This window comes from Acipenser ruthenus, chromosome 41, assembly GCF_902713425.1.
Source record: "Acipenser ruthenus chromosome 41, fAciRut3.2 maternal haplotype, whole genome shotgun sequence".
Taxonomy (NCBI): Eukaryota; Metazoa; Chordata; class Actinopteri; order Acipenseriformes; family Acipenseridae; genus Acipenser; species Acipenser ruthenus.
Window position 1 is genome coordinate 4,282,993 of NC_081229.1, and position 24,742 is coordinate 4,307,734.

Genomic DNA, 24,742 nt, shown 5'->3' on the forward strand with positions numbered 1-24,742 from the left:
ATTAGAATTCTTGGGATTCAAAATGGGTTATTTTTGTTACCTTTGAATGTAACCATCAATCTCTCTTTTCTACTTTCACCTGAAGAAGAGACCTCTGAGGTCTTGAAAGCTTGTGATTGATTATTGTTGAGTCAGTTCAGTGAAAGGTTTTTCTCTTTGTCTGTCATCTCTGGACTGATACGGCTCCCATTTCATCTATCAACGACCATGGGAGATAGCATTCTTACATCAAATTCCAGCGATGCTTCAGTGCTTTAGGGATTGATTCCTCTCTCCTCCGTCCTTTATTGCAAAACCACGCGTTGCATTTCCAACCAGCAAGAACCAACCTGGAGAAATCAGAAATAAATTTTACAAAACAGCCTCCAGAAATCCCATTCCAATCCCAAAAGGAAAGGAAACAAACAAACAGTATTTACAATTCTAAAGTGTGTCTGTTGTTATTTTTACATTGATTCATGTTTTTATTGTGTTTGATAAAGGTGGACATAAAAAAACTAAAAATATTCTACAATTTAGCATTTACTATTTTTCAGGTAAGCATTTCAATATTTAGGAACATGTGTTGTATAATATAGTAACACTGAAGAAAATGATACATTGACAATGCTCTTCTGCGTTAATAAATATTATGTTTAATGATGAAATATCTATATCTAAACAAAATACAGCCCTACTTGTAAAGCTTAGAGAATCATTGTAAAAGCATAGCAAAGTGTAATAAAGCACAGTGAAATCAGTGTAAACCCCAGAGAGGTATGGTAAAGCATATCGATGGCGAAACACGATAAACTATGTTAAATGCATAGAATAATCATGGGAAAAATATAGGAAAGCTGTAATATTGGGAAATATAAAGCAGCAAACCTGTATAGAAAGGGCTGCAATTGCACCAGTGGTTTGCCTGTGCTCTCCTGTTGTCACCAGAAACCCTCCATGGAATTATAGCCTTATTATACACACACTTTTTTACATGTTTGATCAGGAGCAAATTTGGTTAGAAAAACAAAGTGATTTTCCACAGCAGGCCATTTAAACCGATTTCAAACGTAGCTTGTCAAACAGGCTTTGTGAAAACAGTAAGATAATCAGGTTAGTGATTCATTAGCCAAGCCCTGCATGCTCAATGCAACTCTGCTGAGAGAGAAATTGCTCTTTCCACTGCGGAGAAATTGATTCGGACACACAGACGACAGCGCCGTTTCCTCTGATTAATATTAATAAGAGCGCTGGCCATCTACGTTTCCGAATATTTAAAGCAGTTTCCAATTGCATTTTCCTAGTTTTTTCCATACTGTTCCTTTACCTGATTTTTTTAAAATCATTCTGAGCACGACATTTATCAACAGCATGTACAGAATCGCATACAATAGGAATTAGTAATGAAATGTTTCAATCGCAATTTGATAAGCGATTCTCCAGAGATATGTCAACATAATAACATATATCTCAATACATCCCTAGATTCTCAATAGCTTATGCTAAATAATGTTAATACCAGGTTTCATGCCAGATATATGGAAATCTGAGAAATGTTCGCTATAGCTGGGAGAGTTACACACACACACCTACATGCTTTACAATGGAATATCACGGTAGAGTTTTAAAAACCCACTTTACTCTCAAACAAACAGACAGACGGACAGATGGATGTAGCAGTACCTCCAGATTCATGCGGCTATCACACAAGTTGCCTTGCTCTGAGACAAACAGACAGAACGGCAGTGATGTGCATAGCTAGCCTGAAGGCAATACTTAAAATATCACTTAAAGCCACAGTATCCTATACACATTTTCAGTTTGACACTATAGCGTACAATTCCTTCATGGTTTCTGCTTGTTTTATACATTCAAGCCAAGGCACGGTCGGCCCCCATCAGTGCTTGACCGCTTCTTAGTAGCTGATTGATCTCTGAGCTTTGTCAAGTCGGGTCTTAAAGGATCCCAGTGAATCAGAATCAACAACACGGCTAGGTAGCCCTTTCATTCACCTCACCACTCTGTGTAAAGAAGTGTCTCCTACCCTCTGTCCTCAGTCTGTCTCCATTTCCAACAGTGCTCTCTAGTCCTGGTTTCTGTGCTGCGCTTCGAGTATTGTGTAGGATTTGAGACCTCCTTTAGAGCTGGCTTTGCCCTTTGCAGTGAGTGTTGTACCACTAAATATCCACAAGAGAGAAGCACTGAGGCTATAACTAACAGAAAGGATGTTTAAAATCTGACTGTTCCTATAAACCACAATAAATATGTGTTTAGGGGTGGAAAGTAATTGATTGTCGTGATATGATCGAGAATGTGTTTAGATTTAGTGTTCTAAACTCCACAGGGGCCTGGGTATAGTCACAATAACGCTAAATAAACAAATACAATAATGTCATGTCATAAAGATCTGCTTATGCATTATAATGCCATGGCCTCATTCGGAAGGTATATTCTCACAAACACACACAGTCTCTCACACACACGCACACACACACACACACACACACACAGTCTCTCTCTCACACACACACACACAGTCTCTCTCTCTCTCTCTCTCACACACACACACACACACACACACAGTCTCTCTCTCACACACACAGTCAATTTTTCAATTCAATTTTTTTTCAATTCAAAGTGCTTTATTGGCATGACTTATTTTCCAGAGTGTTGCCAAAGCAATTACATACATATTACGAACAGATGCATATATATATATATATATATATATATATATATATATATATATATATATATATATATATATAGTATGTACAAACAAGGAACCATGGTAACACAATAATAATAAATAAAATAGAAGATAAATAATAATAATACAGAAATTGAAATAAATATTGAAATAATAATATTGAAACTATTAAATTGTTAAATTGTGCCGTGTCACTGGGTGCCCCTCAGGTTGTGGCAGGTGGCTACATATTTGGCAGCCAGTGGAGCTGTGTGTCCCTCCCCTAGGAGGACAGCAAGTTTCTGTGAGTCTGCCATTTGTCTGAAAACAGGATATTTTTGTTGTATTTTAATGAAGAATGACTCTCTGATATGGCTGTATTTTATACAGTGTAGGAGAAAGTGCATCTCAGTTTCCACCTCTCCTGTCTCGCAGTGACCACAGAGCCGATCTTCTTTGGGCAGCCAGGTCTGCCTGTGTCTGCCTGTCTCTATGGCCAGGCTGTGATCACTGAGCCTGTACTTGGTCAGGATCTGTCTCTGCTTCGTATCTCTGACAGTGGAGAGATACTCTGCTAGGCTGTAGTTTCTTTTTAGGGTCTCTCTCTCTCTCTCTCTCTCTCTCTCACACACACACACACACACACACAGTCTCTCTCACAAACACACACATGCACACACACAAACAGTCTCACACACACACCCATAGTCTCTCTCTCTCTCTCTCTCTCTCTCTCTCTCTCATGCACACACACACACACACACGTGTTCTCTCTCTCTCGGCTCAGTACTATAATCACCCTGGGATGATAATGAAAGCAGACAACTCTGTCTAATGCTGTTTCCTAGCAACCAATCACCCCCTCTCTCCCTCTCCCTCTGCCTTTCTCTGTCTCACTCACTCTGCTGACAGCCAATCTTATACCAACACAAGACACACACAGCGGCCAGCATCCTTCAATATCGTCTGTCTGTCTGTCTGTAGTATGTTACATATCCCAGTGTCACTCTGTCCATCTGTCTGTCTCCCAAAAGTATCTGTGTGTCTTTCTGACCACCCTTTTCCTTCACCACTCTCCCTACCCCCACCCCCTTTTTTATCTCCCCTTCCTTATCTTCTTCTTAATCCCCCCTCTATTCCCCCATCTCCCTCACCACCAATTCCATCTCCTTAATACCCACTCATGCTCCCTTTCCTCCTCTCCCTTGTTCACTCTCTTTTTTCTCTCTCTCTCTCCCCCTCCCTCTCTCTCTTCGAATTCCCCTCAGGCATTCTTTTCTGTCTCTCTCTCTCTCTCTGTTTCCAAAACATGTTTTTATAGAAACAGCAGCAGAGCATTCAGAAAGGTTAGCAAGCAGCCTATTGGAACAGCAAAGCGTTCCAGTGAAGATTAGGAAAACATGGTCTGCCACTTGATAGCCTTACAGCAGTGCTAGCCGAGGATTTAAAACACGTTTTCTAACCTTGTATGTTGCACAGGCAACATTCTCTTCGACTGACCTTTAAAGTGCTGACCAAAATTTAGAAAATGCATTTCATTCCTTCTTATTAAACCAACATTCTGCAACCAGATTTCTTACCCGTTATTGACGTCAGCAACATTATCACAGTTCTAAGATTCTGAAATCAATTAATTTTGAATTCTTACCTCTTACTAGCACAAGCAACACCCTCCCCCCCCCTTTAAAGGACTATTAAACTTAGCTTCAGTCAAATACAGTTTCCTGATTCTATTAGCACTAGAAACACTAGCCTGTGCCCCTTTAAAAACTGTTCTAAGATTCTGAAATCTATTTTCTTACCTCTTATTAGCATGAGCAACATTATACCTGCCCCCCCCCAAAAGATTTTCTCTCTCTCTCTCTCTCTCTCTCTCTCTCTCTCTCTCTCTCTCTCTCTCTCTCTCTCTCTCTCTCTCTCTCTCTCTCTCTCTCTCTCTCTCTCTCTCTCTCTCTCTCTCTCTCTCCTCGCTGGTCCCAATGCACTGATAATGTAACTAGTGTCCGGTTGTCTACAGCAGCTCTGTTCTGTGTAATGTTGCGACCCAGTGGTTTGGAGCAGCAAGCTCTCCTCACTCTCAAATGGAAAGCGTGGCTACTGACTTATCTTTCCGCAGCTTCAAATGACCAGAGCTGACAAAACAGTTCCATGCATCTCAGCCGCTTGCAGTTCAGAGAGTAACGCATACTACATAACATGTAATCTGGCACTGCATTAGCATAAAGGAAGTTTCCGTGTCCATGACTTACTGGATGAAAGCAGCTGGGGGAAGCTGGTGGCTTAACAACAGGATAACTGGTGCTGAAGGGGCGGGCTTGTTACCAGCAGGTTCACAGTTCAATCCCAGCTCAGCCACGGACTCAGTTTGTGTGACCCTGAGCAAGTCACTCAACCTCCTTGTGCTCCGTCCTTCGGATGAGATGTAAAACAAACGAGGTCCTATTGTAAATGACTGCAGCAGCAGCAGCAACAGCAGTTGTCTCTGACATAAATGAATCATGCAGCTCTATGCAGTGTGTGTTCAATCATTTACTGAAAGCAAACTAAACCGGCTGCCAGGTTCATAAATGCAGTGTAACAGGCATCCCCTTACCTTGAATACGTGTTTTTTTAATATTTTAAAATCTTTGACTGTGAGTTCAGGAGTAGGCTTTGAGTTCTAGTTTCCTCCCATAGAATCATGTAATGTAGGATAGATCAGCCAAAGTGTCTTTATAGAACTAAGAGCCAGTGCCATCTAGTATTGCAAGCAAAACTAACTTGATCCAAAATATCCTTCCGAAACGAGCGCCGTCACCTTTTTTTCACTCTGCAAGCCCGCTGTGCAGCCATCTCAGAACTTACAGTGTTGGATGACCACACAGTTCTGAATTGCGTACAGGCAGGTCTGCAGGCGCCCGGCTAGCCACAAGGGTCGCTGGTGTGCGGTCAGCCAAGGACTCCCCAGTGGACCTAACCCCTCCCAGCCCGGGTAGCGCTTGGCCAATTGTGCGCCACCCAACAAGGTGGCATTTCTGTAATGAAGCAAGTAAAAAAATTTAAAAAATCACCGCTATGTGTCCACTGGAAGTGGTCACCAGTCACTTACATTCTCCTGACAGAGTGATTCTGTTAAATATGTACGGTGGAACATGCCAGTGTACTCCCAAAGTGCTCATTTCTACACTGGTCTCCTTCCAGATATTCTACCTTGCTCAGGCTTGCTCACAGTCACAACGGGACAGATATGCTGATGACTTTATTAAACATGCTAAACATCCAGACAGGGGCGAGGAAAGAAAAGGTGGGGTAGCACTCCTTTAAAGGGGTTGGGGATAGTGTTGCTATTGAAAACTGATTTTAAAGGCTTGGTTAGCACTCCTTTAAAGGACAGGGCAGTGATAACGTTACAAGTGCTAATAAGAGTTAGGAAAATTTATTTTAATCTTGGGTAGCGCTCTTGTAACAGGAAGTCAGCAATACTGTTGCTAGTTTTGTTAAGAGGCAAGACAATAGGAGATAAGAAAATTGAACTGAAAATGGGGTAATTTCTGCCTTTTTATCCTCCCCTCTCCCCTCTCCCCTCTCCCCTCTCCCCTCTCCCTGTAAGTGCTTCAGTAACTCACAGCTCCATGTAATTTTAATGAGATTCTCCAACGCTTTTCAGAAGCACTTAAGGGAGTCTCCGGGCAAAACAGAGATTTTTCAAAATAAAATAACATTAAAAAAAAAAAAAAATGCCTGCCTCTTTCATAGCCCTGGCCAGGCCTGACACCACTACTGCTCAAGATCTTAGTAAAAAAAAAAAAAAAAAAAAGCCAAACAGAATGCCTGGGAATACAGTCAAAAGTGTAGAGGACAAATCAAAGGAGGTTCTGCTGAGGTTGTACTATGTGACCCTCACCTAGAATCCGGTGCTCAGTTCTGGACACCACATTACCAAAGGGACATTGTGGCCCTGGAGGGAGTCCAGTCAGTTAAAATCAGAGCTCTCACTATGATGAAAATGTCATATATGACCATGACTTATATCAACAGTATGTACAGAATTGACAGTGGAGTGTTTAATAGCAATTTGAGAAGCGAGTCTCCACGTTAATGCACAAAACTGTGAAATACAGACACCCCCTTAAATCCCCAGAATCCAACATTCTCTATAATGTTGCTATCAACGTTCATGACAGTCGGACGTGCGGTTCCCCAAATAGACGGAAAAATGGAAGTTTGACATACAGATGGACGGATATATGGACAGAATGAGACACCCTCAATAGCCTAAGCTAAATAATGTTAATAGCAAGTTTCATGACAATTGGATAAGCCGTTCTCTAGACAGATGGAAAAATGTCAAGTGTGACATGTATGATTTAATCCCAAATGGGGCACAGCATTAGGAAACACAACTTTTCATCTTTGAAGCAACAATTCATGACCAGTCCTTGCCTCTCTATTAAATTCAAAGGGTGGAGATGCCACTCCTTCAATTGACCGTACGTCACGCTTACATTTTTCAATATATCTACAATATATGAACCAAAAATCCATATATGGGCAGCAGTGTGGAGTAGTGGTTAGGGCTCTGGACTCTTGACTGGAGGGTCGTGGGTTCAATCCCAGGTGGGGGACACTGCTGCTGTACCCTTGAGCAAGGTACTTTACCTAGATTGCTCCAGTAAAAAACCCAACTGTATAAATGGGCAACTGTATGTAAAAATAATGTGTTATCTTGTAACAATTGTAAGTCGCCCTGGATGAGGGTGTCAGCTAAGAAATAAATAATAATAATATCTGGCAAACCACCTATTCGATTGTGATGAAACTTGTTATGAATATTATTTAGTTTAACATATTAGCAGTATCAGATTGTAGGCATCCACAGAAGAGTCTCTCTGTCGGTACATCGGTCCGTCTGTATGTCCCACTTACATTGTCATCTTGAGAAGAAGTTATTCCACATAAATCAGTCCATTTAATAGCCTATGACACTAACACCTCATTTGCTTACCTAACGACATATACCGCTTATCCAATTATTATTAAACTACTAATTGCCATTTCTTATTATACTATTTGATATATGTCACGGTCATTAACTTTTCCGTCGTAACGTTAGCTCTCATTTCCAGCCGTGTCGAGGGATGTGCGTCAGTGACATGCTCGTTATTTAATAAAATGCTCTTTTCAAATTGCGAGAGAGTGTTAAGAGAGAGTGTTCTTCGAATATTTTATTTTATAGTTTGCTTTCCTTTGTCTAGCTGGTGGACAATTACTGATAAGGACACATTTCGTATCTGGGTATGATATATGGAGGTTGTCAGTATCTGGTACTCTGTGTTGTAATCTACTGTAGTAATATTTCTTATTAGCAGGATGTGTGTGTGTGTGTGTGTGTGTGTGTGTGTGTGTGTGTCAAATGCATGAATTGTGAGCATGTTATAAGAAGGACCAAAGGGATACCACAGCTTTAATGGAGTAAAGAACCACATGAATTGTGAGTGCCGAAAGGGTACCAAGTTATACTGGAAAACTGTTACAAAAGAAAGAATTACCACAGGATAGGTATAGTATAGAGCTCTTTTGTTAGACCAGAGGAAGAAAGACTGCAGGTAATTACTCGCATGAATGCCTTTTTTGATTTGCATGCTGATATTGATGTTTAATAAGGCATTTGTATTAAACTGACTAACGGTTGCGTTGAGTGAATCATTATGGGTTAAGCCACAAAATAAGACTCCCACCAGTGAACCAGTTAACAAGAGAATCTGATATTATAAAAGGCTGGTGTTGTATCCAATCCTTCTCCCCCTCTCCCCACCCAGTCTCGTTAAATATTTGCAAACCGCTAATTGCTGTTTATAAAGAGCCGTAAGACTTTTAATTAGGGACCATCTGCAGTCTTAGTTGGGGTTAATTGAATGTAGCCGAGGTCACTTAGCGATGAATCGCTACAGGAAGATGGTTGGTTTAAGCATTCCAAACACACAGCGTAGATTTGAAAGCCATACGAACAAGACAGAACACACAAGAATGCGGTCCAGGTATTACCTAAACTACAAAAACCCATTCAAGAGAGGAAACAAAGAAACCGTGACACCACTTTTATCACACATGACTTCCTTCAAGTAAAATTATGCTGGCCACTTTATTAGGACCATTGGATTTGGCATCGCCCTGGCCTATGGCCTTTTCTCCTGTATAACTCTGGAAGTTTCATTTAGCCTGTAACAATGACGAATTAGCTGGGACTTGATTGAAGTCTTTAACAGGAGTAGCCAAACCTGAGCCAATACTGTAAGCGCAGCACAGAAACCAGGACCAGAGGACACAGGTGGAAGTGGAGATAGACTTAGGACAAAGGGTAGGAGACACTTCTTCCCACAGAGAGTGGTGAGGGGATGGAATGGGTTACACAGTCATGTTGTTGATGCTGAATCACTGGGATCCTTTAAGACCGAACTTGAAAAAGTCTTGAGATCAATCAGTTACTAGGAACCGGACAAGCACTGATGGACCGAATGGTCTTCTCTTGTTCATAAATGTTCTCGTTCTTAAGCTTTGTTGTGGAACAATGCTGAACCCTGATATCGACTTTCAAGAAGATAAAGAACCCATCCACCGTGCCAGAATTGAGAACGGTTTGAGAAGCAGGACAGAGAGACTTCAGGCATCTTCCACGGCCACCACAATCCATAACTCTACAGCTCCATAGACACCTTCAACAGACAAGACCCACCCATTTCCACACAAACAATACTCCCAGAGCTTTGCATTGTGGGCTGTCATGGTCATTCACTGAATGCTAACCACTGAACTTGAATTAGAAAACACTGTCTGCCACAATCCTGAACTCTAATCCAGGGTTAGATCAATTATTTCTTTAGTCTTGATTATGTACTGTACTGAAAGACAATAAAATTTGCATTATTGGCTATATTTGTGTTTATGACAGTCATCTAAAGCTCTATAGGAGCAGCCCACCATCGCTAGAGCAATGCTTTGCTCCTCTCTTTTCCTGTAGACAACTGATGTGTCCATAAAAGTGATGCTGGGGGACTTGAATTCAGTCTCACCTCTATAGTAGGAGACAACAGTGGTAGGGCTTTTTTTAATCCAACAAACAAAGAAACAGAAAGAGAGAGGAACTCTTATAAAATGTTCCCTTATTAAAAGTACAGCAAAGTGTAATAAAGCATGGTAAAGTATGTGCAACCTTTGTAAAGCCCAGAGAGGTATGACAAAGCATTCTAAAAAACATGGCAAACCATGGTAAACTATGTTAAAGACTCAGTAGAACCATTGGAAAAACATTGGAAAACTGCAAAATCACTGTGCCTGTTTATCGAGGTAAATTTGTACAATGGAAGCTACTAACTAGAGAAAGTCATAATTAATGTAAATAAAGCATGTTAAAAAAAAAACAGGGCAAAGCACGGAAATTATGGTGAATAAAGAGTATATCCACAGGAAAAGCTTGGAAAACTGGTAAACGTTTATAAGAACAGAGAATGGTAAAAGGTCCTGCTAGAGAATTTGCCCGCTGTCTCTCTGTTTGTGGCACCAAGCCTATTTCTTTGACATTTAAATTGAAACACAACACTGTCAGTCATTTTGAGGACAGCAACAAGCAACAAAATGTCAAAAATCCCCAGCTATCAAAAGCACTAGACTGCCATTTAAAACACCTGGAAATGTGATTTTAAATTGAACCAGGATTACTAAGAAATACACTAATGGAAATTGCTACTGAAAATATCCACTACAGCATGCATTAGGCCACATACATAAACTGGGGTGGGGCAAGTTTCATACATGTAAAAACGTGAGGTGTGACGTATATATGCATCTACGTACATGACATAATGTCTTGGCATAGACTCCACAAGGAGTTGGAAGGTATCTCAAGTCCACTGAGTCACTGCAGGCATGGAAACAAAACTCCTATTGCAGGTGTGGAGTAGTGGTTAGGGCTCTGGACTCTTGACCGGAGGGTTGTCGGTTCAATCCCCAGTGGGGGACACTGCTGTTGTACCCTTGAGCAAGGTACTTTACCTAGATTGCTCCAGTAAAAACCCAACTATATAAATGGGTAATTGTATGTAAAATAATGTGATATCTGTATAATGGAAATAATGTATAATGTGATATCTTGTAACAATTGTAAGTCGCCCTGGATAAGGGCGTCTGCTAAGAAATAAATAATAATAATAATAATAATAATAATACTATGAGCTTGATTAGCCTCCGTGTCTAGGTAACAAGCTCAGGTGTGTCTTAATAAATGGATCAAAGTGTTATGCAAGGGGAGTCTTACTTCCATCGCTGCATTACTATTTCACACAACTGATGCAGAGAGGTGGGCTGGAAAGAATGGACTGTCCAAGTGCCTCCCAAACATGTTCAACTGCATTGACATCATTGGTGTGGCCATGGAAGAAGTGCTCCTCAAGCCATTCACAAATCTGGCACGGTGGATGGGTTTATTGTTGTCTTGAAAGCAGACATCGCCATCAGGGTTCAGGATTGCTGAGTGGACTTGATCTGATGCTTAAGTAAACTATTCATTCGGCCTTCCAGAGTAATCAAGGGGTCCAGGGTATACCAGGAGAACATGTCCCACACCAGGGCCATGCTAAAGAGCCAGCGCCATCTAGTGATCTGCCACTTTGGAACAAGTTCCTGGCAATACAGTTCTATGCACCAGATGGTGCTGATGCTTGCTTATATAAAGACACTTTGGCTGATCTAGCCTACAGTATGTCTATGGCAGGCAACTAGAACTGAAGAGCAGCCCCTGAACTGATAGTAAAATTAATAATAATAATTGCAATAAGAACCACTCAGAATGATTGCATTATAAAAAAAGTAAATGAGAAAAATGATTGGACAACTATTGGACAATTCAGAACGATTGTATTGAATTGCCACTGTTAGTGTGAATTGCCATCTCTTGGGTATAGTTAGCGTAGTGATCCCATTCTACCAGCTGCATCCCATTGTAGCTGCCCTATACTTGTGTGCTATCATTGCTCCTTTGTATAAAGAGAACCATTGTAGTGCTGCAATTGCTTCCTATTGAAGATCACTTGGTGTCTTTTGTTTTAGCGCATTAGTGATAATGTTACTGCTGAAACAATATCAGCTAGGAAGTAGCAATAGAGCAACGTTACAAGCAATTAGTCACCCATTAGAGTGTGCTGGGCAGCTGTAAATCCAGGCAGTGTCCCAGACTCATTATCACAGACGGAGGCTGGACCATCATCAGCACATCATAAACCTGGCTTGATAGCACGGGCCGATGATAAACACTGTGCTGTAAATCACAGGGTTTCAGAAGACAGGCGGAGGAGGGGGAGGGAGGGAGAGAGTGATGAGAAGTAGGAGGGGAGAGTGGGATAGAGAGAGAGGGAGGAAGAAAGAGGGAGTGTGAGAGAGGGAGGGAGACAGGAGAGGAAGGGAAACAGGAGAGGGGGAGACTGGATAAAGAAAAAAGGGGGCAAAAATGATGGGAAAGGGAGAAGAAGAGAAAGAGGAAGTTGGGGGAGGGTGACGGGGCTCTTCTAAAAAAGTTCCCTAGAGTAAAAGCATAGCAAAGTGCAATGAAGCACAGTGAAAGCAATCAACCAACCAAGCAACCAATCAATGGCAAAGCCATCTCAAAGCAGCGCTTCAACAATAGAAAAAAGAAAGAAATGCCTGTAAAATATGACCGAACAATAAAATAATAAAGTAAAATAAACACGCAAAAAAACATAAAATGTAATCACACTCCAAAAGGACTGCGAGAACAAATAGGCTTTCAGCCATGACTTAAACTTTGGAAAGGAATCAGCATTTCTGATGATCCTTGACAAAGCATTCCAGAGAGGCACAGCGAAGTGGGAAAAATTACCCTGCCTAGCGTGACATACCGTACCTAGACACTGGGGAAGCAGCAGCCCTGAATTTATAGATCAAGGCCAGGGTTATAAGGATGAAGCAGTTCTGATAAATAGGTCAACAACATCATTTTAAAAGTGATACGGAAGCTAACAGGAAGCCAATGCAGTCACAATAAATCAGATCTGACATGATCAACCCTTTTGGTACAGAATTATTATTTTAATTTTTTTAAATTAAATTTACAATGCCCAGCTATTGTAGTCCCAAGTTTCTCCCCAATTTAGAATTTCCATTTTTTTTTTCCCACGCAATTCCCCACACAGCTCAAGAGAACTGAAGGCTCAGTGGGCGTCCTCCGATCCCACAACCAAGCCAGCTTCCTCTTCTACACCCAGGAACTCGAGAGCAGATGTCAGCGAGCTACCGGCCTCTGGACAAAGGCCAGCCCTGCAGATGTCTGCTTTTGAGCTTACTAGGCCCCTGGCCGTCAGGGTCTGCTGTGGCACGATGAGGAGAAACAGTCCCTGTCGGTTTTGCCTGCTTAACCTTCAGAATCCCCAGCGAAGACCATCGCCTTCGCACAGCCAGGATGTGAACCTGCGCTCCCCTGACTGTATGACTCACCCTGCACACCACGCAGACACGCTTTTATCAGGTGAGCCATACAGTCAAAATTATTTCCTCTGCATTTTGAACGAGTTACAACCTCTTCACTAGTCGAGCAGCTACCCAGCATCACAAGAATCAATAGCATAGGTAAGCTTCGTGTTGCACAGAGAGGTAAGGTAAAGCATATTAAAAACATGATAACATATTGGGAATGCATGGTATAACTGTGGAAAAAAAAGTATGGGGGGAAAACTGCATTTTAAAATGCAGACAAGAGAAAAACAGAACCAGAAGAGAAGAGAAAGAACTGGCAACCTGGGGGAAAGTCACAAGTAAAGGGAGTCGATTAAAGATCATTTTGACCTGATAATCTGAAAATGATCGACCACAAGGCAGCGAGGTGAAGGCAGGAAGATGGAGAAGGGGCGTGGGCGAGTATGAATATGGATGGCTGCCTCCCAGCAAGCTGACATTGAGCTGAATTAAATGACAACATTTCCTCTCCCCGAGACACAGGATAGGAAAACAACAAGAGAGATGAGCCCAGCGTGGAGATGCGAGACAGGGCTGTGCTCATAACCAGCTTCCTTGTCTCTCAGTGCAGCAGAGTTACCAGCTTAGCCAGTACAGGAGAATCCACACACCTGCTAATATTAATTCAATCTATCCGGTCAACCCCCTTTAACTGCCTCTTACAGTACTAAACTGCTGCCTTCTCACTAGCATAAACTAATAGAAGAGAATCTGTCCAGTCAAACCCCTATCCCTGTCTCTTACAGTATAAACTAATGTCTTTCTTCTCACCAAACTAGCAGAGGTGAATCTATCCAGTTGACTCCCCTTCCCTGTCTCTTACACCACAAGACTGCTGTCACTAATCAAATGCAATCTGTCCAATTTCCCTATGACTTAAGGCTACTGTTTTCTCACAAATAGAAACTAATAAAGTGACTCTTTCCAGTTAACCCTCTTCCCTTAAGGTCTAATCCTACTGCATTATCTCTGATACAAACTAACAGAAGTGAATCTGCCCATTTTGCCTTATCCTGTCTTTTACAGTACAAGCCTGCCTTATCACTGATACAACATTAATCTGTCCAGTTGACCTCCTTACTGCCTCGTTTCTACTGTCTGGCGCTACAGGCTTCAGCTGCCGAAAACAACAATCTCGGAAATTATTGCCGTGTGTCAACGGTCACTGGGGGATTGTGGGATTGTATTATTGTTTGTTTTAACCCTTGGATGCAACCCCCAAATACTCTATGCTGTTCCAGTAGTCAGGTCTTGGACCCGTACATGAAATAATGTACATTTGCTCAAAAAAACTTATTGATCCCTTTATTTAATAAGATGTTAAATGTCTCGTAGAAGGTCATGCAAAATCCAGAATAATGTATACCAAAGGGATTTATGAACGAAGTACAACAAGAAAAAAAAAAACACAATACAAACGTATTTATAACAATACAAATGCTCTAAGCTCTGTAATGGTGTGCATTATATATTCCTCTCTTATTGCTGTGTAATAAAGAGACCAAGCGACCCATGAAGCATTCTTCACCGCAGGTAGTTGACACACACAATGTGGCTGTGCTCCTTACACACATGGCGTTCACATTTGATGCATGTCATGGAGTTTTCATGGTCCTTCATCAAAGGGCAATACTGACATATTTTCTTCTTCGGTTGACCCTGCTCTTGGCTATGTGCTGTGTTTTTTTGTATTGCTGCACCATTTAGGTGATGACGGTTCTAGGAAGCCGGAGACTTCTTCCAACCTGCTTTTCATATGTGGTGTGACCATTTCCCTTACAAGTTCTTGTATAATAAGCGTTGCTTGTGTGTCAGCCCTTCTCTGTATTCTGGATGCTGTGATATGTACAGCATGTAGTTTTCAGGCTAGCTACATCCAGAACGTTGTACTGCAGGACCTTTGGCCACCTTCTGGATTGTTGCTTGCAGGAATATGTATGAACCATCTGTCCATCAGGTCAGAGCCACCTTTTCTCACGCTGTAATGCTTAATACTTTTCTTATGCTGCCTCTCTTCATGCATTGTGCTCAGTAAAATTACAGCCTTGCTGATTTTAGTACTGTAAACTCGACTCTTAGAAGCCTTCACCACAGCAGGGATGTCTGGCTCAGTTTGGCGGAGATACCCCACAAGTGTCAGTCCTTTCTCGAGCAGTGCTTCAGCAAGGGGCATGCTTGTGAAAAAATGATCTGCTGTTATGTTGCGACTGGTGTTTCTCAATTGACTGCACAACTGCAGTACGATGTTTGATCCCAGATTCCTGTGGGCTTCTTCACCGAGCTGTTTTCCATTGCAGAGTATCCCATCTAGAGCAAAGGAATTTCGTGCATCACATGGCAATGATCCCATTTGAATCTGAAAGCTACCATGTGGTCCATTTGCAGACAGAAGTCTCTTGTCCTCTTGTTGCCAAACCTCAGAAAACAGCTAATATCTTCAAATCTTTCAACAGAGATTGTGGCTCGATACATTGGGTTTGAGAGTGGAGAGAGCTCCCGAGTGGAAACGTCCCAGTTTTGTTCATATCCCACTAAAAGGGAAAGGCCCAGAAAAGCCAGAAGCTTGTTTTTTTAGATGTATCCTTTCATGCTCTCTTCTTGCTTTCTGCTGTTCTTCATCCTTCAAGGTTTGTACAAACAGATCCCAGGTATCTTTGGGTAATACTGTTGTTGTTCCAGGTGCAGGACCCGGTGGGTTCCTCACTGTGTTGTTTCTTAGTGTTTTGCCTTGAGGTGGAAGATTTTCGTTCCAGTACGTGCCACTGCGGCTGGTTTGAAAGGTCCGCAGGGCGTTATCTTCCGGTTCCTCTTCAGAAGACTCAGATAAATCACTGTCCTCACTAGCACAGAATTCTGACACAAATTCAACATCCAAAGCTTACTGACAAACACTAATAAACGAGCAGCATGTGCCGAAAGAGTCATAGTGTTTAATGACAAGGAAAGCAGAGGTGGAAATTATAGTCAAGACAAGCAAGACAACAATAAAGGAATTAGGGTCTGCTGGACCTGATAACGGGACAATTAGGGCAGTGATAAGAATGTAACCTTTTCTCCTATACCAAAACATTTTTTTTAACTATCCTACAGAGTAGGGTCGTGGCAACATATGTATCTATAATGAAATGATTGCACTGCAGAACCAAGGTGGGGCTCTTTGACCCAGGGCTGCATCCTAGGGTTAAAGAAACTGGCAGTTTCATTACAAATAAAAAGGAATCAGGTTAAGAACAGACCTGTCATTGTATTTATCATGAATACAACTTCAGACTTTTGTCTTGTGTGGCGAAGTGCAATGAACCGTGTGCAATTTAACAACGTGCTCTACTTTTGCTGAATAAAATAAAGTGGAAAGAAAAACAATAAAGAAAATATCATACGCGTGCTTTACCTATCAGCCACAACGGTAGTGATTTCCCTGTTGGTTTCTTCTCTATACTCGCTTCCTTTGCAGCCAGTTTGGCTGCATGGAGTATGCGATACAAAACCTGAGCAGAGAGCCGTTCAGCCGCTCGGGCGAGCCGTGGAAACACCCTGTTTTTGCTGCCGCAATAGCCGGGAGTGGCAGGCCATGGAAGCGGGGTATTAGATTACAACACTGAATTTCCTCTACACTGTCACAGAGTCCTGCCCCTCCCTTGCTCCAGTCCACACTGTCACACTGTAAATACTACAGAGCGGTTCTTGTATTTGCCCAGGCAGAAAATTAATTTGGTTAATATTCCTTTCGCTAGGTTTACTAGATTTTAGGCATGTTTTATTTAATTTTTTTAAATCAGCCAATCAGTATACTTACTTGTGGAAATGAACATTTTGCAATGCCAATCACTCTAAATACATTTGAGGGTTGGAATCAAGACTCCCATTGCATAGCAGTTAGATATACACTGGGGCTAATCAAGCTTGTAGTAAAACCTGGAAAAGGTGAATTTGCTATGTAATAAGACTGAGGCTGACTTTTACTGTATCCTTGACACTGAGGAATACTCTACTGGAATTGGTTTAAAGTGTACCCAAGCATTCCTTTAAAAGTTCTGGACTCTTTTCCTAAAGCAGTGCTGTGCTTGTTGGGTATAAAACAGAGTAATAACCCTGGGAGATATTTTTATTTATTTTTCCTTTTAGAAGATTGGAGTTGATTCCAGGTCTTTGAAAGTCTGTTTAATTCCGGATGTGTGTCTCTACTGAGGGGGTAGGGAGTGTTTTCTAGTTTTTTCCTGCATCCTCAGCACAATTGAACTGTACACAGCAAGTACCAAGAGGTTTGAGATTTACATTGAAGATATACAGCGAGTATCAACATGAAACTGACACACACACACACACTGTAACACACACTGACGCATACACTCAGGAACATGCACACAAACAGTCACAAACACACACTGTAACACACTGACGCACACACAGGAACATGCACACTGAAACACAAACTGTCAGAACCACACACACTGACACACACAGGAACATGCACACTGACACACACACACACTATCACACACAGGAATGCACACTGATACACAAACTGTCACAAAACACACACACAAACATTGAGACTCACACCCACAGACATCCAATCACACAAACACACAAACACAGACATCCAAACACAGACTGCTTCAGACAGACACAAGTCCACTTTTAGCTTGGTCTGAATCCAAGAAGAAAAAAAAAATGAAGAGAAAAATCTTGTGACCATCGTGTTTGTCCTCTTTGAGGTTGTATATGCAATAAATGTACTCACTTTTATAGCAGGGGGAGGTACACTGAAACACATCACAATATATAAGTCTTAACCCTTAACCCACAAGAGACAGGGTAATTGTATTTGTGATAAGGCAGGTGTTGATCTGGCATAGCAATGTCAATAGTGCCATGGTCTCCTGTGGGCAGCTAGGACGTCACTGACCAGAGGAAAAAAAAAAGATTTCAGTTGATAAAATTATTTTATGTGTCCAATACTCGTTGATTAATACCAGCCTCTAAAAACTGAAGCTGATTGCGGGACACAGTCTGTCTGCATGTGTAATGAAACCAAACTCTGAGAGAATGTTAAATAGATACCCAAATAATGATATTGTAATGTCAAACTGAACATGCGGGACACAGCTTTTCATATTAAAACTAAAAGCCATTTGGATAAAACACGTCCCCATTCACAAACGACCACAACATACTGTAATGCCAGGTGGATATTTCAATATTTGAACATGGCTAGTTAATTTATTATAACGCATAGAGTCGTCACCGGGCGTTTCGGTTTCACACACACGGTAAATAAACAGCGTTGTACATTTTTATTAAAAAATATAACCCATTCACCATGTTTATGTTTTTGTAAATCATTATAGATACTAAAACGCAAAGCGCCTGCCTTAGCTTAAAACGGGTGCATTTGAGTCCAAAAACGCAACGCGTAAACCAGCAGTCATACAGTACGCATTAATAACATACTGTATTACATTTTTTAAAAAAAACTACAATTGAAAGCTTCTGTGAACTAGAAATGCAGATTACTACAATCCCATCTAAATAACATGTACTTAATATTATATCCAGAAACTAGACTACCGTTTAAGCGTCCAGAGAAACCCATACCGAAGTCATTTAGGTTGCAACATAGCATTCGACGTTTTTATATCGCCAAAAGCATCGACATCAAATACAAATAATGTATTATTCTAATAGTATGTAAAGTCACATTTACATATTGCATATTAGAGAATGGAAACCTATGAAACCAGTATTCAAATCTACAATGTATCAGAAGATTACAAGATTGTGTTTTTTAAAAGTAGCCTACTCTATCCAATAGCTTTTTTTTTCAGAGAACATGTATATTACACCAGACCATACATTAATATGTGCTAGCGGGACATGAACACAAACAAATTCATACAGCCAGTCCTTAGCAAACATAAATAAATTATCAAGATATTATACAATTAAAATGTATTTAAATATAAACCATAGCCAATGTAATAATAATAATAATAATAATAATAATAATAATAATAATAATAATAATAATAATAATAATAATAATAATAATAATAATAATAATAACTTACCTTAATATTATTGTCAATGTTCAGTCACGGTTTTTATTTTTATAAATATATAGGCCTGTAGTTATGTGTTTATTTTCTAATAAAATTATATAATCCAGACTCGTCCAAACATTCACTCCTTGTGGTAATATATAAATAAATAAACCTAACCGCTATTACAAAATGAATAATGTATACAATTGATTCGGGTTCTTAGAAAAATAAGTGGAAATACCATAAATGAGTAATATAATTATAAATACATGTCCGTATGGTACTGTATTTTTAACTTTCTGCTTCGGTCGAATTATGGCTTTTCAGATACCGGGAAGAAAAATAAATAAATAAACAAACAAGCAAACAAATACACAAATGAAGTAGAAGATTTAAAAATACAGATATAAAATAGTATCGTTAACTGTCTGCTTGATTAAAATGTATTAGGAATATAGATACTGGTATATATACATTTCTATATTCTGCTTTCTAACGCGGCGTGGAGGTGAGAGAAAAATACAGTGCGCACGGTAATGCACAAAATCCAGATGTAGACAAAAATACATGTATATTGCTATTGGACGACAGTACGGAAGGTACCGGCAGAACGATTTTTTCCTTCTGCAAAAGATCTCTCTCTCTCTCTCTGTCTGTCTCCCTGCCTCGCTCCACACACGCTACGTCAGTGCGCGTCATTAGGCTTGCTTTCTCTCTCACCACAGCCCTCCTCCTCCTCCTCTCTCACTGATTCACTCACTCACCTGGAAAGATTGTTCGCCAATCTATATATCGATCTTTCTTTCCACTATCTAAAGTATGTATCTATCTGAAACAAAAACACATTGGAAATGTGAAAAAAAAAAAAAAAAAACGCCGTGTTATCAAAAGCGCCCCACCACTTTGACAGTTGTGCCGATTTGCTTGGTGCTGGCCAAGGTTACTGCAATGGTTTCTTGAAACTTGGCTTGTGCTTTTGTATCATTATTTTAAATGGCTGGGCACTTTTGATGACTTGTCGTTTTTTCATAACTTCCAATGTGTTTTTGTTTCAAATATCACTTCTTTTTTCACTTTATAACACACACACACACACACACACACACACACACACACATACACACACACACACACACACACACACACACACACACACACACACACACACACACAGACACATTACGGGAATAGCAACATTTTTCAACCTATACTGAGATAATGCTTTGCCGTTTGGAGAGGATAAATGTAAATAGTAGCCTAGTCTGTTGAAAGGGTTAAGATATGAATGTGTGTAGCGTAGCGGTTATGTAGTTAGAGTGAAAGTGATTATATATATATATATATATATATATATATATATATATATATATATATATATATATATATATAAGCTATAAACCAAGACGGTCCATGCGGTTCCTATGATATATATCACACCTGGGGTGGGGATAAGACTCGCGGCGTCAGCCGAGGGCTTTAACCACTCCATTATATATATATATATATATATATATATATATATATATATATATATATATATATATATATATATATATATATATATAATCATAGGACTGCACGGCCCGAAATGGTGTATACTGCGTAAAACACGGCTAACTGTCATTTGGGTGATGACAAATAATTAAAACATAATTTAAATTAATACAAAACCAGAAACTTTTATTGTTTACATCCGCAGTGTAATATAGTCCCTACTTTAATTTAATGTATTGCTCGCTTATTAAAAATAAATTGCACATGTCCGTTTATTGTGAATTGTGGCATCTCACTTGAAGCTAGAGGACTGAGCACACGCTGATGATGGGCGGAGTTTCAGATGACGCGAGGAAGTAAGGGGAGCAGCTGCCATGACGCTGAAACTGCATCTTCAGGGGAGTTTGTGTCCTTGTTATATGCGAGGCACACATATTCAAGTCTGTTTCCATCCTTTCAGGTCTCAAAATATGTTTTTATTAGCTGCCAGACACCTTCACGTCCAAGTCGTGCCAGATTAAGTTGACGTTGAAACCAGACTTTACGCACCAAGCTGACCGCAGTGTCAGGGGACAGTGCCCCAGTTTCCCGCAGACGCTTCAAATCCAGGCCGGTAATTCAAGGGGTGGTGTCTGGCCTTGTCTTTACCTGCTTTTCTAAAAGTTTTCCTGACTGACAGGAATATGTTCTTGCTGGTTTTAAACTCCCAGTCAGCAGAGATGTTACAACTTCTACTGTTATATAACTGGACACTGAATACCGGCCCCCAGTTGAACATGTTACACTGGCATAAAATTCCCTTATGTTGTTGAGATTTTTTTTGACTTATTTCCTTAAAATGAATGGCCATATTTTTGTCTTTAAACCTGTCTTTAAGTACATTAACAGCCCATGCTGTAGTTTTTTTTCTTATTCTATTTCACTGTTTGTTGTCTACTCTTGACAGTTGTATTTATTTTTTCATGTGGACTGTTGTCTTCACTCAGTAAGTTGGTGTTGTACCAGTTATCTGGAATTTCATCCCCAAATATTATTATTAGTTTGTTTAGCAGACGCCTTTATCCAAGGCGACTTACAGAGACTCAGGTGTGTGAACTATGCATCAGCTGCAGAGTCACTTACAATTACGTCTCACCCGAAAGACGGAGCACAAGGAGGTGAAGTGACTTGCTCAGAGTCACACAGTGAGTCAGTGGCTGAGGTGGGATTTGAACCGGGGACCTCCTGGTTACAAGCCCTTTTCTTTAACCACTGGACCACACAGCCTCCTAAATATATTAAAGGAAATAGGTGGAGTGTCACTCATTTTTGGCAGTGGTTATGTAACTAATAAATAAAATGGCAGTTTGTCGTGGAATTTATAATGCAGTGGTGCGTAGTGATTTATTCAGTGTGAAGCGGATCATTAGTATGCAAGCCATGGTATACGCCATATATACACACGGTCATGTGATGCTGTTTAACCAATCAGAGGATGTTATTATTCCAAGCCGTGTTTACATTTTAAATAGTGAGCAGATAGGTTTGTTGATTGTTTGAGTAATATTGTTCCTTGGAATAAAAAAAATACTGAGCTCAATCATGTGATTTCATAAAAATTCCAGTTGCTCAGCATTTGTTATTGGAGTTGAGTTAAAATTGCCAAAATGAGTTGATTAAGAATCTGTATAAATAGCCATTCAAAAAGACATGATTTTAATTAACGCAAGAACAGCAAAAGACACGACCATGCCCCGCTTGAGTAATGAAGATCGCCTGCCTGCTATCGGCATGATTGAAGGCGGCCTGTCTGTGAGAGAAGTTGCCTGGAGAATGAGATGTTCTGCTTTAACAATCAGCAGACTAGTCCAGAGAAACCAGGAAACCGGCTCTGTGAGGGACGGGCCACGTCCTGGAAGGCAGAGGGTCACCACACTGGCCCAGGGCTGATTCGTGCCCCACTGCCACCCATTTTAGGCTATGATAGTAGTGAGTTATAGGACAGGGAGCATCAGGACCGACTTCACCACTTTACCACTCAAAGCTACCGTCAAACTGGTTAGTTTACAACGGATGGTCATCATGTGACAGGGGAAGAAAAAGTTTTTTATTTAATTTTATTATTTAAGAAGATACTTCATACTGAAAAATAGTAGATTTTCCTCATTGTTTACCACAAGGGTAAACAATGCTATTTCTTTGCCTCTTAACACCTCGGATATAAGGTAAACAGCAATGACTGGTTTCTGTTGAAGCAGAGTGCACAAAAGTCAAAAATAACCAATTAATAATTGTCATGTACTTGCTCTACTGTGGTCTAATTCGATCTAATGCATGAAGACATTTGTCATGTTACATTCCTCTCCCTGCGTTTCACTAACTCCACCCCGTTTTATTTACTGAGGCGAAGCAGCACGTTATCACGTGTGGTATGCGTGATGCAAACATATCGTTTCAATATCGTGGGTCAACAGGAAAACGTAGGTCTGTTATTAATATCATAATGGGCTCTTTATTGAGATTAATGAAACTGTCTACCCACTAATGTGGGGAATCTGCCCAGTCGTGCCCCTCTCCCTGTCCCTTGCAGTATAATCATGTATTAAAGAATACTGTAATTGCCTGCAGTATTCTGCTGTAACCTATACAATAGTATTGTAACGACTCAGGCATCTGCGCTGTTGTCTGTCCCGTTTGTTGTTTGTTAATGTGTTCCACAGTTCCATTCCATTATCTAGCGGGATTCCCACCTGTCTGGGTCCTCCAATCCTGGACATGCTTCCAGCCCCTAACTTCATCCGGGGCTGGGGTTCAGGTATTGCTTTAGATTTAGAAGTGGAGTATCCCAGCCAAGGCTCCTAATGCCCTGTTCTTACATTGCCCTTGCTACTTTATGATGTTTGCATTAGTGTGTGTGGTTTTGGGTTCTGTTGCTCCAATACTGAATTTTCATCACTTGTCTCTAAATATACCTGGCTTTGAGCTTGCATTGGTCTTGTCTGGAGAATCCTAGATGCCAGGAATGTACTCTTTCCACTCTTCCAGCACCACCTACTCTCTCTGTGTGTGGAGCAGGTGGGTATAATATAAACCACCGGCACCATGAAACCAGTTTGTAAAACTCATCTCGTTCCTAGTTTGAAACCTGGTGCTGGTTCCATCTGCAGTCTACAATCCAATCTGCAACCAGACTCACTTGTATGGGTTGCGTTTTTGTATAAATCCCTATTTTTAAATGAATTCACCAACCTCCAGTGTTTCCCTGGCAGTATAATGTACTCACAGCCTTCACAGAAATCTTTTTTTTCAGCAGACACTGATTTAAAAGCTGAAATTGGACGCTGATTAGGTAACTTCCACAGCAGCCTGCAATCCTAAATCAGACTTGGAGACAGACAGACCCGATTGAAATGGATTTGACCTCAGATCTGCTGCTGATGGAAATGAACAGGTCTGATTTCAAACTGCATTCAAGTCTGTCCCAGTGGCAATTTATGTCATAAAGAAAACGAGGATGTAAATAATGTATCTACAATCTTTCCCACTCCTCCCCAACACACACCACTTGACAACTGAATTACTTCTGAATGTAATCACAATGTTTGGCATGCAATCTTTAGATTAGACAGCGATTGAACCTTACTTATTATAACCCACTGGTTATGAACCCCCTGCGAAGGGGGTATAGTGCAGGCGGTCGTACCTACGATTGTCATTCTTACATTTATCCATATATCTGGAGAACCACTTATCCAGTTGTCATGAACCTTGGTATTAACATTATTTATCAGAAGCTATTGAGAGGATCAGATCCTGGGGATATATGGAGGTATCAGTCAGTTCATCCATCTGTATGTCCGACTTACATATTTACACAGAATCACTTCTAACATTCCATTGCTAATTCTTATTCTACACCATTCTGTGATACTGTTGATATATGTTGTAGTCGTCTGCGTTTCCATCATACTCTGATTTTGAATTTACAGCTGTGGCAGTGGGGGATGGATGTTTCTGACATGCTTGTCATTTTTGTTGTTGTTATTAGCTAATGTAT

The 24,742-nt window shown here is 40.6% G+C and overlaps 1 protein-coding gene across 3 annotated transcripts in view; it reads right to left on the minus strand.

The window, feature by feature from the left end:
* Positions 1–19,823, minus strand: part of LOC117968252 (gamma-aminobutyric acid type B receptor subunit 1-like) — a 65,818-nt gene extending 45,995 nt beyond the window's left edge. The window contains exons 1-3 of one of the 3 annotated variants that reach the window (XM_059010881.1): positions 19,240–19,821; positions 4,918–5,077; positions 228–329 (exon numbers count right to left, since the gene is read on the minus strand). The gene's annotated coding sequence lies outside the window, so the exon portion shown is untranslated. Of the gene's footprint in view, positions 1–227; positions 330–4,917; positions 5,078–19,239 lie in introns of all 3 variants that reach the window. The other 2 variants (XM_059010882.1, XM_059010880.1) reach the window with 2 other exon arrangements.
* Between the last annotated feature and the right edge of the window lie 4,919 nt (positions 19,824–24,742).